General features: G+C 40.4%; 1 long non-coding RNA gene across 1 annotated transcript in view; it reads right to left on the reverse strand.

Annotated features, from left to right (window-relative positions):
* LOC147032213 (uncharacterized) overlaps positions 1-19,272 on the reverse strand; it is a 69,088-nt gene that overhangs the window by 41,229 nt on the left and 8,587 nt on the right. The window contains exon 2 of the long non-coding RNA XR_015051993.1: positions 12,247-12,329. This is a non-coding gene — a long non-coding RNA (uncharacterized LOC147032213). The remainder of the gene's footprint in view (positions 1-12,246; positions 12,330-19,272) is intronic.

Genomic DNA, 19,272 nt, shown 5'->3' on the forward strand with positions numbered 1-19,272 from the left:
TGCAAACCTCTCCAGACCACGACCAAAGCTCAGGATGTGATGGACCTTATCAATGACTTTTTCGAAGACAGCAACATCAGCTGGGAGTCTCTGGTTGGGGTGTGCACGGATGGTGCCCCAGCCATGCTCTGCTCTCGATCGGGGTTCGTCACGCTCGTCAAGCAAAATAATCAGGCAGTGGAATCGACACACTGTCTGATCCACAAAGAGGCGCTTGCTTCGAGAACTCTCCCCAAGAACTTCAAGCAGCATCTCGAGACTGTCATCAAAGTCGTCAACTTTATCAAGGGTTCCGCTCTGAACACTCGGCTGTTCCGTCGGCTCTGTGAAGGCATGGAAGCCGACCACGAATCGTTGCTGTTTCATACTCAGGTGAGGTGGCTCTCAAAGGGAAACATGTTGCAGCGAGTCCTGGAATTGTTTGATGAGGTGGTAGCCTTCCTTCGGGCCCAAGAGAATGTTGTGCTTCTGGAGGCGTTGAAGGGTGAGTTTTTCCGTGTGCGACTGTCCTACTTGTCCGATATTTTCAGTGCATTGAACGAGCTCAACAGGAAACTGCAGGGAAAAGGGACCAACATTCTTTTTCAGTCGGACAAGATCAGAGCTTTCGTGGCTAAACTGGAACTGTGGAAGAAAAGAGCGGGGAGTGGAAGTTTTTCCTCATTCCTCGCTCTGAACGAATGTGTGGAGGATATGGAGGATGGTCTGCCTGATCCAATAGCCGAGGATATCAAACAACACCTCGAAGGCTTGGAGGAAGAATTCAAGTATTACTTCCCGGGGATCACAAACGAGAGCAACGAGAACAAGCTTATCAAAGACCCATTTCAGAGGAACGTTGATGATGTGCCAGAAACGTGGCAGGAAGAGTTCCTGGACTTGAAAAACGACTCCACAGCGAAGGATGCCTTCCAGAATATGGAACTGGAAGAGTTTTGGACCCAAGTCCGAGGAACCTACCCGCTTCTTGCGACCAATGCTCTGCGGATATTGGTCCAGTTTTCTTCCACCTACCTGTGTGAGACAGGATTTTCGGCACTGGTACACCTCAAAACAAAGGCACGCAACAAGTTGGAGGTGGAGGCGGATCTTCACTGTGCGCTCTCCATAACTCCCCCAGACATTGAAGGACTCGTGGAACGGCAAACAATGCCAGAAGTCACACTAAAATGCTGTGTTCTTATTCAATACAATTTAATGTTAGCTGTGTTAGTGCATTTGAAAAATAAATTAGTAAATAGTCTCAGTGTGTTTTAACTGTTCTTTCTCTCATACACATGAAGGGGGAAATCTGGATGGTTGAATTGGGTGCAGGGGGAAATGACAGAAAAAAGGTTGGGAACCACTGCTGTAGATGATAGTTGCAAAGTTTCGCTTCGATAGGATAAGTGGTTCCAGAGAAAACATTATTTAAGAGTGATACAAATACAGCCCTGCTTCGGTATAGCGCGGGACTGACGAGTTACGAACCAGGTCGCACAAAGTGTTCAATCTATTTATTACGTATGCAGTCAGCATTTTTCCTGAGGACATTGTTGGTATCAATTGAATTGCTATTCCTGTACAATCAAAAGCATCCAGGTGCAGCCAAGTGAGCCTTCTGGAAAAAAAAAAATCGAAAAGTTCTCAAATTCAAATAACTCAATAATTCTGGCTGCCAAACTGTGTGGCCGATCGGGTTGAAATTTTAAAACTATGTTTCACATGTGGGCAGGATAATAATTTTGAAGTGTCACATATATTGACACAGCGGTTCCAGAGTAAACATTAATTAATATTTCCCCTTCAATCCAACATGGCTGCCAAACCATGTGCCAAATCGAGTTGAAATTTCAACCTTTCATTCCACATGACTCTTCCATCATAATTCGGAAGTTTCACATTTATTGATGCAGTAGTTCCAGAGTAAACATCAATTAATATTTTTCCTTCAATCCACTATGGCTGCCAAATGATGTGTCGTACATCAAAAGGGGGGAGAACTTTTTGTTTGCATAGAAAGGTGGTCAGACTTGTGGAGTTTCACCTCGATCTGTTCAGCCGTTTCAGAGAAGAAGACTTTTAAAGATATTAATTTTCAATCCAATATGGCTGCCGTACCATGTGACCCATTACAACATAAATTTAAATTCTCCCTCTAATGGGGTAGTGGATCATGCTTGTTAAGTTTCATGTTGATCGGACAAGGTGCGTTTTTCTATCCAAGATGGCCTCCAAACCATGTGACTTGTGACATCATAATTTTTACGGTGTATGCAGGCATGGGGGTAGATTATAATTGCCAAGTTTCGCTTCGATAGGTTATGTGGTTCTAGAGAAAACATTATTTAATATTTTTCTTAAATCCAATGTGGCTGCCAAACCATGTGACCAATCAATAAGAAATTAACAAACTTGAAAAAGGATTTAATGTGGAATGTGGGTGTAAAGTTTTGCCTCAATCTGTTCAGCCATTCTGGAGATGTTTTTAATTTTTTTTTTCAAAACAAGATGGCTGCCGAACCAAGTCACCTATGACGTCATAATAATTTTTTCTACGATATTTGTTGTGCAGATGACGCTCAAGAAATTTCAGATTTTTCCCATGCAGCGTTCTACTTGACGAATTTTCACTGGCATACCGCTTCACCTATGACATCATAAAAAAAAAAATCACCCGTGTTCCCCATGGGGAGCATATTAAAATGTATGAAGCAAACATTTTCCATTGCATGGTTTCAGAGATACAGAGGTCCAAATTTTATCTGTTTTTTTCAAGATGGTGCCCATACCACGTGACCTATGACATCATAATTATCAATTAAGTATGCTATCTAAAAGATACATACTAAGGTGAAAATTTTGTGTCGATCGGACTTACCGTTCCAGTAAAAATTATTTTTAAAGCGAAAAAGCCCACAAATTCCAAGCGGAAAAAAAAAATAAACAGAAGAAAAACAATAGGTTACCCAGTCCATTTGACTGGGTACCGGAACAAGAAATAAACAGAAGAAAAACAATAGGTTACCCAGTCCATTTGACTGGGTACCCGAACAAGAAATAAACAGAAGAAAAATAATAGGTTAACCAGTCCATTTGACTGCGTACCCTAATAAAAAAACAAAAAGAACCCATCTCAAAAAATTAAATAGTTCTGGCTGTCAGACCATGTGTCCGATCAAGTTGAAATTTAAAACATGAATTCCACATCACTACTATATCATACATGTGAACTTTCACGTCGATTGATTAAGCTATTCCAGCGAAAACATTATTTAACATTTTTCTTCAATCCAATATGGCTGCCAAACCATGTAACCTATCAATTATTCCTGAACAATTTGATACACCCAAGGCTTGGGCAACATTTGTATGAAGTTTCTCCTCAATCTGTACAGCCGTTCTGGAGAAGATGATTTTTTTATTGGTTTTTGGGTGGGGAAGAAAAATCATTATATTCATGTACAGTAATACCTTGACATAAGAGTTTAATTCGTTCTGTGACCAAGCTCGTAACTCGGTTTGCTCGTAAATCAAAACAATTTTCCCAATTGAAATTAATTAAAATACCATTAATCAGTGCCAGCCCCCCCCCAATTTTTTTAATTCACTTTATCGCTAAACTTAATTGCTCCAATTTTTTTTACATTTTTTTTATTCCCTTTGCTGTTACACTCAATTGCTACAATTAGCCGTTACCGCAGCTTCTAAATAATCGTAACGCCCTTGGCTGGCGTTATAGCCTTCAACCAATCCTTCTGCTTGAGAATAGTACATATCGTTGAAGTACTACGCTCAAACTCCCTCGCCAACTCGACAACACGCACTCCACGTTCATGTTTTGCAATGATTTCACAATTCATTTCAAGCGACATCATTCGTTTCTTCTTAGCACTGTCCTTTGCAGTTACTTTTTTAGGACTCATGGTTGAGTTACAACAAAAATTTGGCAAAATAACTGCACCAATGAAAAAACAAGAGCTAAACACAACACAGATTACTACGGTACGACCCTACTCAACGAGATAACCAAGAGAACTGAACGAGTGAGTGGCAGGAGATGCGTGAAAAGGCGGGAGAAAAAAAAACAAAAACAGCTCACTCCACTCGTAACTCGGATCTAGACTCGTAACACAAAGCAAAAAATTGTCTGAGCAACGGCTCGTAACTCAGAATACTCGTAAGTTAGTGCATTCGTATGTCAAGGTATTACTGTACTCTCAATTATAATTGTTGCTGGTGCTTTATAAATTTAATTTTTATGCTATAAGTCGAATTGGCTGTCAGTTATGTTTCTCTTTACCCAAGAGTCTTTTTACCTAAATATTGATAAAAGGAATGTCTTACTATGAAACAAGGTGATCTGGTTGATAACACTGCAACTTTTGCCATGATTATGTCATTCGCTTTCACCCAGTGGACACGTATTGCAGTTTGAGTTATTTTGCCTTATGCTTATCAGACCCCTCCATTCCCTTCAAAGCATATATATATATATATATATATATGTATATATATATATATATATATATATGTATATATATATATATATATATATATGTATATATATATATATATGTATATATATATATATATATATATATATATATATATATATATATATATATAATATCAGGAAATGTAAGCTCAGTTTAGTGCAAATCATTGTGGATGTTTACATCTTAGTGTTTTGGACTCCATGGTACCACAAAATAAATGTTCTTTGATGAAATGTACTTTTCGTTGTGGACAGTGAATTAATTGTGAATTAATAGGATTTACACCGAGTCGGTTAACAACAAATTCCACAACAAGGGTAAATTCAATATGGCTGCCAAACCATGTAACATATGATGCCATATGTGTAAACCTTTTGTTTCTCATGGACAGGCAGTCATAAGTGTAAAGTTGTGCATCGATCTATCCGTATCTTCAGATAAGAGGTTTTGTGAACTTAAATTTTTTTTTTTATTTTAAACAATGTGGCTGCCAAATCACGTGACCAATGACGTCATCAAAAATTTTCTGTGGACCATTTTATCCCAAGATGACCTTCAAAAATTTCCATACTGATCAGATGTCGTGTTCTCCATATGCAATTATGACGTCATAACAAAGGCATCTATGACATCATTAAAAAAAAATCACACTTATTCCCAATGAGGTGTGCTTGCGATGTGCCAAGTTATAATTTTTTCCTTGGTGCAGTTTTAGAGCTGGAGGTCCAAAGTTTTTCAGTTTTTCCAACATGGCTGCTACACAACATGACCTATGATGTTATAATTATCATTAGAACAATCTACATGAGTAGTTGCACCAATGGTGAAAATTTTGGCTTAATCCAACAAGCAGTTGCGGAGAAAAACACTAAAGTTCTGTGCAGACAAACAAACAGACAGTGAGACAGACAAATGGACCCAAACGCAATACCTTATCCTTCGGCGAGGGTAATTATGTTGCAAAAAAGAAGTGGTGTGTGTGTGTGTGTGTGTGTGTGTGTCGGAGTGGTTTGGCAGGGAGTTGTGATTCATCAGAACCTCTAACAATCTTACGATAAGATGTATATATCCCCTATTATCCGAGTAATTTATGTAATACTGCAAAGTCATCTAATAATGATCTTGTCCTGCATATAATATATCTTTCCACAGCTCAATTTTTATTCAACAAGTCAGATTTGAGTTACCACTTTTATGTTGTCATCACAACTTTACTGTATAGTTCTGCACAGATGGAAAGAGTGTGAGATCAGAGTTGAAACCCGAGGTCAGTCGGAAGCAAAGAGAGAGAGAGAGAGAGAGAGAGAGAGAGAGAGAGAGAGAGAGAGAGAGAGAGAGAGAGAGAGAGAGAGAGAGAGAGAGAGAGAGAGAGAGAGAGAGAGAGAGAGAGAGAGAGAGAGAGAGAGAGAGAGAGAGAGAGAGAGAGAGAGAGAGACAGACAGACAGACAGACAGACAGACAGACAGAGAGAGAGAGAGAGAGAGAGAGAGAGAGAGAGAGAGAGAGCGAGAGAGAGAGAGAGAGAGAGAGAGAGAGAGAGAGAGAGAGAGAGAGAGAGAGAGAGAGAGACACAGACATGGTGAGGTCATGGTATCTGTACGTCTGGCTCTTGGCCTAATCTCAATTTTCTGCGGGAATTAAGGGGTTGATGAGGACAGCACATGTGTCGAGGCGGGAAGAGGATGATTTTTGCCTAATTGCCTGCTAATCCTCATTCACATTGTTTAGGCAGTGCTGTGAATGTCCCGTTCCCTTTCCTCGGCCCTCTGGGACAATAGCGATGGCCTGTACAAAGGAAAGCCTATTATGTTATAGCTATTGTGCTGGGAAGCTGGTGCTGCCGGTCACTTCTCAATCTGTTGACCTTGCACTCGAGTTGCAATCTCGTGCCTCTCATTCTCTCAATTTACACTCAAACGGCACGTATAAAGATGCACAAGAGGATCGAGTCTGGTAACACGTGAGATGGAATCATCTGTGCCTCAAGGGGTCAGTTTCTTTTGAGTAGCTTTTGTTAGGAATCTAAGGAAAAGGCACCTTGGGATTTATTAGTTGTGAAATTCCTCTTTCCAAGGTGATGGGCCTTGTGTGTCTACTCGAGATAACAAAGATGGTATTTTATAACTTCTCATGATATCTGGAACAGTTATCCCCAACAGGGGTAAAGGTTTGGTGTCTCATGTAAAGGACAAATCTACAAATAGATATCTTGATGATTACATAGGTGTGCTCTCCAAGCATCCTTCATCTTCAAACTAATACCCCCAGTTCAGTGTAGAATTGTCTTACATTGCAAGACTTCCACTGGAATGAAATGCCATTCTCAGACAACATTAATTGCACGTTGTTGCTCTTACTCACAACATATAAATTGAACATACCTTTACTTACCAGTATAAATCCTATATTTATATATTTGGTGATGTTCATGGTGCACTGCCGACAGGATAAAATGTCTGATTTTACATGTTTTTCTTCTTAAATGTTTGGTTAATTGATCACTATATAATGTATAAGTTGGGTCACCCGATCAAGATCGGGTTATTTAGACTTTAATAAAACATCAAGAAGATTGATATTTACAGCTGCAGCAAATATTAACTTGGGAGTGCAACACGGCAATGAAGGGCTAAATGGCCTCTTCATTTCCTTGTACACGGTGATACATAATCGTACAAGCACTCATTACACTTTGTGTAGTCCAAGGGACACGGGACCCTTCATATATTAATTTCTATTCTGCATATGGAATATAAATATTTCGATACAATTGGTTCGATTCCTGACAATCTTCAGATGCGGAGGCTTAAGCCAACCTTCCTTTGGGCTACAGATGATACCGATCGCCCAAAGCACCGTTATTTGTTGTTGCTGCATCAATAATTGAAAGTTTTTATTGTGAAGTTGACCTTTCATGTGTGAAAATAATGTGGTGCAGCAAATTTCAGGGAAGTTGGGCCAGAGGGTTGGAAACTTATAAAAGACGAACAAACAAACTTGCTCATATATGACACTTGCCAACATGTTCAGGTCAATATTTGAGACTACAAGTATGTGCCCCTACCCTGGCTAACTATGATAACTTGCCCTGATATATTGGAGGGGGAGGGTGACAGAGGTATTTATTGCATTAGCCGCATAGCCATATTCCCCAAAATGATACAACCAGCAAGCAGATTGGCAAGCACAAAATTTATATCGACAACACAGAAACATGCTACAAATTTACTATTTAATAAAGTTACTCATGTGGGAATTGGGGGTCTTCACTTTGAAAGATATTCTCCTTTTCCATTCTGGATCCACCTCTGCATACATAATATAAAACTAGTCTTTATCAAGACTACAGTCGGTCTGCATTGGTGGAAAAAAAATACGGACAATTGATTTCCTCAGGCAAATGTCGAGAGGTATGCGAACTGCCGTGGGAATGAAGGTGAAGCAACATTTCTGGCATGAGCCCTTCATTCAAAGCAGGAAGAAGGAAGAAAGGCTCATGACCTTTTGCTTTGAAGAAGGCTCACCTCCATATGTCACTTGACCTTGTTTCCCACAGTGGTTAGCATATCTCTCAAGATTTGGTTGAGAAAATTCATCATCGCTCTATAAAATTTCCATTTTGTAATGTTTAAACACAAAGGTTATTGATGTCCCCATGTTTATTTGGCCTATAGAATGGCTGTAAAACAGCCTGTTCTAAGGAAATATATGTGGAAATAAACAAAACAATAAGCTTTCTAAATAATGCAGAAAAGTATGGTCCAAAAGGAAATTCTGTGGAATTTGATCGGGGTGTTTCCCTTCTGTCCAAATTATTTGTGAGCTCCATCTGTGTGACCTTTTCATTTCCCTCCACCCATCTCGACGGTCTTTTCAACAAGAACATGATTTCAGGCAAAGGAAATGCAACATTATAATGCAAGATCTGCATTATTTCATTATAATTTCCTTCTCATCCTTAATTGGCAGAAATTTTATAATGGGACAAGAAAGTTTATAGCAAGACAGACACTCTTTCACTTGCATTACCATGAATGGCAATGTTCCAATCCCATCATGCTAAAGGCTTTCTGGCTGTGTGCAGTCCTTCACAAAACAAAACATGTGCATCCATTGCCAGTTTTATTGTCAGCACTAAAAGGGGTCATGTGATTCATGAAATGCAATGATAAAATAAAAGTAGACATCTTATATATTATTTCCGAGTTTGTGGTTTCGTGTCGAGCTATCTTCGACTTTGTTATGCGCTCGAGTAACGTGATATTCGGCTTACATTATCTCAAAGACCATATGAGGTGCATGGTACAAAAAAAAAGTAAATAAAATGGTTCTGAAACAGTGAAATCGTATTCCACTTACTGCATTAAAGTAAAATTACTACTGATACTCTGCATCATTTCCTTTCTCAAACACACCCACCCCAACATGTCGCGCAGAGCACGGGTTATGCTAGTTGTAAGTAATTTAAACATTATTAATAGGACAAAATAATTCATCTCTGAGGATTTAAGTAGCAAATATTATTCTCTTTAAAGACTATCTGGAAGCAAACAAGTTGATTGATTCAAATTTGAGCTCCAATTCTGTTTATAACAAAGCTTGCATAATGTTCAACCTTAATCCTGACTTTTGCTCGTAACTAAGCTTCTGTAATACTAAAATGATAAGACAGATCATGCATTGCACCATCTTGCCAGAGAGGTTAAAGTGTGCATGCTTATTTGCCCCAAATTTACTGTGCAAAATTATTTTCACATAAAGTTCAACATCACAATAAAGACTTGCAATTCTTAATAAAATTGATATAGAAATATGAAAAAAGAGTGAGAATGTCTCCTTCCAGTCCCAATGAAGAAGAAGAAGAAATCCTATAACACCGTGTTTGGATCTATTCGGTAAAATAAAAGGAAAAGCTATTTTCGTTTCCTGATATCTTTTGTAGACTAGAAAAACCAATAAAGACAACAAGGATAACAAATCGAGATAAAAATTAGTTTGCTTGACCGCATGCTCGAGCCGATACCGGAGCAAAAATGAATAAGAACCTTTCTAACCCACTGTGTTTTGTTCATTTCTTGGCTTTACTGATTACATATAAACAACAACTCGATGTACATACATTAGGCAAAAACATGTGTACAGCTTATGTTCATATACAATACATTGGTTATATACCTGGTATCATTACACTTGCATTGGGCCATGGACTAACACCCAGGCCTAATGCCTGAGGCCTGCTGATCTGTCCTGCTTCATGCAATGGTGGTGCATGATTTAATTGGGGTGGAGTCAGGCCAGCTGTCCAGCCAATGGGTGTAAAGCAATGGGGTAGAGCCAGGGCAGCTGAACGCTGACTCCTGTGTAATAACGGATCTTCAACAAAATCGAATCAATTTGTCCTTGTCACACATCCAACCTGTCCACGAAGGTTCCTCCGAATTCGTGCATAACTTTTTGTGATATTGTGCTGTATATTGTTTATGGCCCGATCTCTCATTGGTGAATAATCACTTTAAAAAAATTCGAGCAGTCGGATCTGGATTGGGATGCCCATCAAAAATCCTGCACATGAAATAACAAACAGAAATAAGAAGAAAATATCATACAGAGCATGATGCTTGTAAAATCCATAAAACAAATTTGACCTCAAAAATAATTGGTGGATATGAAAAAATGACCAAATATGAAACTCCTCTTCAAATTTCAAGTCAATGGGATGAAAATTGAGGATTTTAGAAATTCTAGCTAAGTGGTTGACCTTGGGCTTAAGTTGACCTCAAATAATTGGCTGGTTGAATTCAGTGACCTGAAATATACATCCTCTTTAAATTTCAAGTCAATTCGATGAAAATTGAGGATTTTAGAAATCTCACCTAAGTTGTTGACCTTTGGCCGATGTTGACCTTTTGGCCGAGGTTGACCTCAATAATTAATTGGGGGTTGAATTCAGTCAGCTCAGATGGAAATCCTTTCCAAATTTCTGCTCAATTGGATGAAAATTGACGATTTTAGAAATTTGACAAATCTGTTGACCTTTTGACATTTTGACATCAAAAACAATAGGCTTCCTGCTTATGACAAACTCTACCATGTGGTGAGGTTTTCTGAAGATGGGTTTAAATTGTGAGTGAAGGGTTTGCAGTGAAGGGTTTGAGAATAGGTCACCTTGCACATGAGGTCTCATAATGGAATCGGCTCAAAACTCTTACAAAGTCTCAAAAGCATTCGGTATGCGACAAAGTGAAAACTCTGCTAAAACACTTCTTCAGAATGCGAGTTTAGCGTGACTGTATGTTCTGAACACAATGTTCCAGACAAAGCCTTGACTTTTCTTTTCATCTCCTGCTGGGGTACTTCGCCCTGGGAAGGAGATGTGATGGCTGATGGTTGACAAGAAAGAAATGATTATTGTATCATTGGCCATGACTCATGAGATTTGATCTCAAATTGAGATGCAGGGGAAGGGATGCACGGTTTTGCTTAATCAATTCTCATCCAGATGGTGTCTGCTGCATTGCGCGTCTACGGTTAATGGCATGCTCGGATTGTTGCATAAAATGTGCAGAAGTAGGCAACGCAATCACGTGCATTTTACTGTGGCTCTGTTTGCACAACTAAATATTTTACAGTTCCAATCATTTTCGATAATGAAATTACTTGCGACTACAGCCTTGTTGCAGCTTAATCAGGCGTGTTCCACATCCCATTAATGATGGCAAGCAACGATTAATGACTGTGGTGAGCTACACTCGGGGCCCACCTTCAAATCACCACTTAATAATGCAGAGGCATTTGATTGGGCTTCGTAACACTGTTGTTGTATAACACTGGAGGTAGTTTGAGTTGGGAGGAGGAGATGGAGAAGTTATGGAGAAGCAGAGTGAGTATCATTAAGTTGTTGAGGAGATGAAGATGGAGGTTTTGGTTTATGAGTGGGTTAGATGGTTAGAGGAGGGGGTATCACCCAATAAATTCTGTACGATGGAAAGTGGTTTTGGAGGAGTGAGGGGGGGGGGTTGGGGGTTGCTGGTCTTGAGAATTAGAATGGCTTGAAGTTAATAACGAAGAGATTGATCAATTGGAGAGTTATGAGCCTTAATAGTCCCCATTGTAATGGAGGAATATGGACTGAAAATCTAAAGTGGTGCAGGAATGGTCATGTGAACAAGGGTGTCGGAATTGGGCATGTTTTGTATGCAGAGCATGCGTTTGTAGTTCCTTTCCTTCTTAACAGGGGCATAGGTGCTGCCCATACTATTCCAAGGCAAGGAATGCACTGGCTATAGCACAATACATTGCTTTAATTCCAAAGAGGTGAGCATTTCAACCTTAAAGTCACAGTTTAGAGAGAATCTATTTATTACATAGGGAAATATACCAGAATGTTTGACCTCATCCCTCCCCCACTCTCGCTGCACCTTAGAAGCCGTTCCCCTACCTTTCCCTCTCTTCCACGATGCCCTATTCTTTGAAAACCTCCTTTGCCTTCTCCCCTACTTTGACCACATTCCCCTACCCTCCTTTTTTCTCCGATATTGTCCCAACTTTTTGACATTTATTTCGTGTTTTCATGTCAATTTAACCCCAACCCCACCTGTTTGTAATTAATAAACCGATGGATCCTTACGATACAGATGATGTGCCTACATTGCCATGAAGAACCCAATTTTAGATGCAATGATATCGTTTTTCACAAGAATAATTTTTCATACTTTATATAAGAACAAGAGAGGTGTTCAAATGTTGGTTGGACTAACAAAGTACCCACCATATGGGCGATCTTGTTCCAACCATGCAACACGTTCTTCTGATGCATACCTTTATTTGGGTGGTGTATGGCAACTGACAGCTCTGTGCAGGCAAAAACCAAATATCCCAAGTTATGTGCATGAAGCAAAAACCAAATATCCCAAGTTATGTGCATGAAGCAAAAACATACCGACTGCATATAATTCAAAACACTCACTGCCCTGGAAAATGCGGGGATAGGAATATTGTACTGTAAAGGGTGGGGACTTGTAATACCCTCACCTCACCTGGAGGCGGAGCTGCATGATGCGCATTTACATAGAGAATTTGCGCCTCCCCCCTCAACCCCTCCCCCACCTCCCCAAGACCACCTGCTAAGATGAAAACACCCCTTTACATTATTTTGGGTTATGCTGATCCTATGTAGCAAGTATGGATGTAATATTGTTACAGAGCCAGGTATCGGTGGCGAGCACGACCGCTAGAGGGAGCAGAAGAGTCGGCTCCACCGAACACACCGGAATTGAGGCCGTGCCTTTTGGATAAGTCCGAAAGGCACGGGTCCCTTACTGGACCATGAATCGCCAATAATTCAACCACGTGGGGCAAGGTCAATTGCCAAACTTCAATATACCTAATTACCCATGCGGACAAAGCCACCGGGGAATTCACACCCTCGACGGACCTCAGGCGGAACGAGCCGTTAGCGAGTCCAAACCGTATGTAACCCGAGCGGAGATTACCAAGACCCGTCGGACCAAATGAACAATTTACAGGCCCAAACGGCCTCGCTATTTCTCAATACACACCATGCCAAGCCAATGAAAGAAACACAGAAATGAGCTGGAACATTTAACAAAAGGGATATTTATTTATAATGGGACAGGGGAGCACGCAAGAAGGCAGAGTTAACCGAATAATGAAGGAATAGCAATTTATGTACAAGCACTTATGCAGTTTTACTTAATAGACTGGCGCCACACACACACACACACACACACACACACACACACACACACACACACACACACACACACACACACACACACACACACACACACACACACACACACACACACACACACACACACGCGCGCGCGCACCCAAAAAGAAACGGACCCGTCAGGTCTTTATTGGGGGCCTCCAGCTCGAGGAAAGGCGAGCTGGAGGTCAGAGCCTATTCTTGGACCTTTCCGCCTTATGCAGTCTTCGATGATCCGGTGTGGCAGGACTCGAAGCCGCCACACAATGCCGCTCCAAGCCCAGGCAGGCAATCCATGTGGGACAGGCTTGCAGGCACACAGGCCACAAGAGAAGACGCTCTGTTGGCGGGACCCCAGGAAGGCGACGACTGGCTTCAGAAGACCACCAGACGTCCGAAGACCAGAAGACAACTCTTTTCCGAAGACCAGAAGACAACTCTCAACAACTCTCTCCCATTTGGCCCACGCACGCTTCTCTTATCCCATGCTCACACTCCCTCATTGGGCAGAGAGAATGCTCTATGCCCATATTTGGAGCCAAGCCAGAACGAAATGCTTGTGCCCATATTTGGGGCAAAGCCAGAGCGCAACGCTTGTGCCCATATTTAGGGCGAAGCCAGAGCGCAACGCTTGTGCCCATATTTGGGGCGAAGCCAGCACACCAACGCCCAGAGAAACCCCGCCTAGCACACTGGACTCCGCCCACGTATGTGCTGACACGCCTGCGTGCAATGGTGCCAGTGGATGATGGTGGAAGGAAGCAAGGGCAGGTGTTGTTGTTGTTGTTGTTGGTAATTTAAATCCTAACTATCAAAATAACTCACAGCGCACGTATAATTAATCACCCATTAAACATAGGATGGGATCCTAACTAGAAACACATACTTTCCGATATAGCTGATCAATAGGACCTGGCTGTGTGTGCAGTAAGCTTTAAAATTCGCAATAATATGACCATAACTGTAGGAGGAGTAGCACAACAAACAACCAAACACACAAACAAACACCAGTCCGTGAATGATAGAGAGGATAACATACTCATATTAGTTCAAGGTAGACTCTACATTGCTGCTTATTAATTAAATACTTTTTTTTCAATCTATAAGTATATGCAATTAGTAAGAGAATGTATACATGTATTTTTGTAAATTTATATCTGCCTCATTATGCTTTTTGTGGAATATTTTAGATTACTCGGAGAAAAGCTCATCAAAATGATGGGTGCACAAAACTCAACAAAACACAGAGGATTACCATACACACAAAGTTATGGATTACATCTGATTAATTATTTGCAATGAGGAAATGGGAAACTGGAATGGGTTGAAATAGGATATGAAACATGAATAGGCAAAAACATTTGGTGGGATTTATTTGATGTGCTTCAAGTGTAAATGCAAAATGCACAAACATATGGTGTATAAGCAAAGCCTCGATTGCTCTCAAAAATAAAAAATAACGCGGGTGATTTATAATCACAACGTTGTTTACTTCCGAAATAATAATAATCTATCTATAATTCCAGCAATCTCTGTGTGTCTGCGACCGCTGTTTCTCGACAACCACTGGTCCGATCTAATTGAAACTTGCCAGGTATATTGCTGGGAACCTGAGTATGTGCATTTTCAAGGTTTGATATTAATCAGATTAGCGGTTTCCAAGTTCCGGCCATTTATTTGCCAACCAATGACAGGACACGGTGCTATGACGTCACGATTGACGTCACAATTCTTCTTTTTTTTATTTTTATTTTTTGCACGATTGTCATAATTCTTCTTCTTCTTCTTCTTCGTTTGATATGACGTCACAATTGGCACGCACCTACAGGCATGCACTAGTAATAATAATGACGAGCCGAAACCTTTCACTCTTTCAGGTACGAAGTTTCTTTCAGTCCAGGTCACAGTACCGAGAAAAACATGACGTGACCGCTAGGAGGAGCACAAAATTGGTCCTTCAGTATTAATATATAGAAGATAATAAAAAAAAAATAAGGGCAGTGTATAGGCACAAAACGCTGGCTTGATTGCTTGATGCCTTGGAAAAAATACAACTCTGGTTATGTAATGAAGCCAAAACATGCCTATTGCTAATGTGTATATATAGTATATTGTGTTTATACAGTTTGGATGGATTCCAATTCCACTGGGTCATGAAGGAATGATACCAGAGGTCGGAAGGCTTGAAGCCTGAGGCCTACACAAACTTTGTGCCTCAGATGATTATGCTTTTAATAGTCACTTTTGGTCTTTTTCACACTGAAGAGAAAACTTATAGGGAAGCCACGGCAATGATGAATGTAACACTTCTGTTTGGAGCCATTTTACCCATTATTTACTTTTTGGGTTAGAAAAAACAAAATCGCTTCTTTCTTTAAAAAAATCCGATTTCACTCAAGATGTCGACATAATTATTTAGAACATGAGTGACTTCATTCGTCAAATATGGAATCAGATTTCGAACATCAGTTTTTAATGCCTTGGAAAAATGCCATGATTATAGCTATCTTCACATGGATAAACACCTTAACACAGGTTTCACCCAAGGTGGAAAACCCCCTTGGGAAGGGGGGCAAATGAAGTCGCTACAACCTGCATCATGTAACCCTTGGTCCTCCTGTCAATTTTGGTTGATATTTCATGAGTAACGATGGAATTTATCATGGTCAGACAGACAGAGGGACACCAAATTGCATATAGGGTGGTCACGAGACTACCGTTATTTTCAGGTGTTCCGTCTGTCTGTATGTATGTAATGGAAAGCTCTGGAGGCCAGAGGAGTCAACCAATTTTGATGAAACTTGACTGGTAGGTTCATACCAGGATCAAGTTGTATGCTTTTGAGCACCGTTGCTATGAACACCACCGTTGCCTAGCAACGGGACTTTGAAATTTTTGAAAAAAAAAATCCGAAAAATATTTATATATATTTTTTCGAAAATCAAAAATCAGCTTCCGCGCTTTTATGCGCACTATAATGAACCTCTTCGTCAAAAATTTTCAGCCAGATCCGTCAAAAACTGGATGACTAGTATGCAATTATGTAGCGACCACCCATGTCGCCTACCAGCGAGTATCTATAATTTATTATAGAAATATTATAGAAATATTATAATATCTAGAGTCGCCTACCAGCGAGTTTTAGTACGATTGTGAGTTCTGTATTTGCGATGAGCTCGTGGTGAGATATGGTGTGAATGATTTGATAAATTTATTTTCTTTAGGATTCAGTAAAAAAAATGATATTGCGTTATACAAGTTGCTTCATGTGTTTGTTTTGTAAATGTATAGTGCATTGTCTTGATTTTATTGTCTTTTGTCTGGACCTTACTATTCAATCACTCCAAGAAACGATCCCAAGATGCAACAAATTCTACTCATTCCTCTCAAAGAGATGCAAAAACCCTCTCATGGAAAGTCATTTAGATTCTAACACAGAAGGCATCAGGTATTGTTACGCCACTATCCTGGACCATATCTTAACTGAAAGCAATTGCTGCCAGGGCATCACCAACTATTTCAAAACCATGGTTAAGTGGCTATGAATGGCTCATTTACAAGGGGAAGTGGGCGTGAGGGAGGGGAAGTTATGCTGAAAGTGCTTCACCTCCCTATCTCTTCTCCAAAAACGTTGACTTGTTTTTCAATAGTGCCACATACTGTACATTCTGCAATGATAGAGACACTTGCACACGAAGGTGAGACATGTGATGTCAAGGTTTAGGAAAATACTGACACGTGAGAAATGGGGAGTTCTGCTCCTCTGGCTGTGCTGGCATAAAAATATGGTTTTCAGGCTATCAGCAGGAGAGAGCGGAGATGCCATTAGCAACAAAGAAGACCAGGACAAGAGAGGCTGTACCATAGATGTCATTAGTTTGAAGTGTAGCCCAGCGAAACTGCACCATTGAATGTGGTTGATTTGTGTTTCATTGAATGCAGTTTGATTGCTTGAAGATAAAAGCTGATCCAGGTGGCACGAAGACCCTGATTATCCCACAACTGAATGACTTTTCTGTTGTGTGGCGATACCAGAGGGCATAGCAAACAGGGCCATGTGCTTTGGCCAGGAGTGGGTCATTTTTGTACCTGATCATCAAAACTGTTAGGCTGCCTTCACTTTTCCCCTCCATGTCAATGCCATGAATGATTGAAATGGAGGCCCCGTTCGGTCAGCTTGGTCCAAATGGAAGAAAGAATTGACATTTAAATAAGAGTTCCCACAATAACCTTTTGTGTGTTCATTTTCTTGTCTGTTTGTGCTTTTCTTATTTCTCTCCACAGAACACAAGAGAAATGGTAAATATGTTTATGACTGACTCGCTGTTTATCTACCCTACAGGTGGGTATATAACTCAACTATATACTTGATAGATGTACTCACAGCTATGTAACTACTATTAGTAAAGCCCGGCGTTGCTCGGGCGAGCAATATAGCCTGGTGTTGCCCAGGCTTTCTTGCAAATTACCTGAATAGCTGTTAGGGTTAGGGTTAGGGTAGCCAACCCTAACCCTAACACTAACCCAAACCCTAACCTTAACCCTAACAGCTAACCCTAACAGCTAACCCTAACCCTAACACTAACACTAACCCTAACCCAAACCCTAACCCAAACCCTAACAGCTTGGCGTAGCGGAGGTAAACAGCGCCCGGGGCAAAGTGGAAATTTGCGTCTCCCGTAGACCTTAAACTTGAGTGGATTTGAATGGAAAATCCCATAAGGGATATCGATTTATCGATTTTTTTCGAATATCGGAAGTGTTATGGAAAAAATTTATAGCCAATGACCTAAGTTAGACCAAAAGCCATAATCGTACCGAATTTGAATGGAATCAGTTGCAGTTTGTGAAAATGCATCAAAACGAATTTTGAGGGGCCTCTTAAGGAAGACAATAATATCATTAGTATATGTGCCAAAGCTTGTTTCATTTCATGCAGTAACAAAAATCTGATGGTGGAACAAAGAAAGGGGCATGCCGAAATATTAATATAGATGTGTATGCAATGAGTGTGGAAAAGGAGGGATCCATAGCTGGACTATGGTAAGTGTAACATGGTCCCGTGTGATTTGAGTAGGTTTGATTCCCATGTAACAGGAACCTGTCAGAGCAAGTGGATTATTACACGTGAAACTGAGGATTCAGCGTATGTGATTTGTAGAGAGAGTAAGGTTGTAACATGTCTGACCCTCTGTAAGGTGAGGCTAGGAGAGGAATTGTAAGTTTCAAGACACATTGAAGCGGCTCGGTAGGACTGTCATGACCTGTCTGGACAATCTGTGAGCCATGGCAGCAAAATAGGCTGTGGAGCCGGGCCATCTTCCTCTTCTGTCTTCAACCGGATAGTTTCTGCGATACTGCCAGTCTCGAGCAACACTTTTTCTGTGTGTCAGCAACCTGCATATACCAATCACTCTCTGCCATCCAAGACCTCGCTTGCTCCATTGTTCCTCATGTGAATTGGTCTTGTAGTTGCCTTAGCGGGGTATATTTATATGTCCTTGTACATAAGTGGTGTGTCCCCTCATTCATATCTGTGTTCGTTAATTGCTTGGTTTGTACTGTTTATGATAGCTCCTCATCGACTCTCTTCCCTGTACTTTTCCTTGCAATAAACAGCCTTATAACTATAAGAAACATCTTCCTCCCCGTTGTCTCTTGTGCGCGTTCTGCCACCTGGTTCAGTTTTTATTGAACGATCCTTGTGTATGGTAACTGTAAGTAAAAACAATTGAATGCAGAGCAGTACGAGACCATTTGGCCGTTTTCTGGGACCAAAGGTCCCAGTGCTGAGGCATACCGTGTTAACAGAAATTCAGACGTGACAATGATTTATGATTGTCTCGTACTTATATAACTTTATATTATACTTATACTTATATAACTCGTATGATTTATATGATGATATAACTTTTTATGATTGTCTCGCTGCTTATCCACTCTCTTGGTGGGTATAGACTGCAACAATATACTTAATAGATGTACTCACAGCTGTGTAACTATGTGTATGTGGTGATTATGTTTTTATAACTGTGAGTACGTCTGAGTAACTGTATGTCTATA

Source organism: Eptatretus burgeri, chromosome 2 (assembly GCF_056783735.1).
Source record: "Eptatretus burgeri isolate ZD-2024b chromosome 2, Ebu_testis_v1, whole genome shotgun sequence".
Lineage (NCBI taxonomy): Eukaryota > Metazoa > Chordata > Myxini > Myxiniformes > Myxinidae > Eptatretus > Eptatretus burgeri.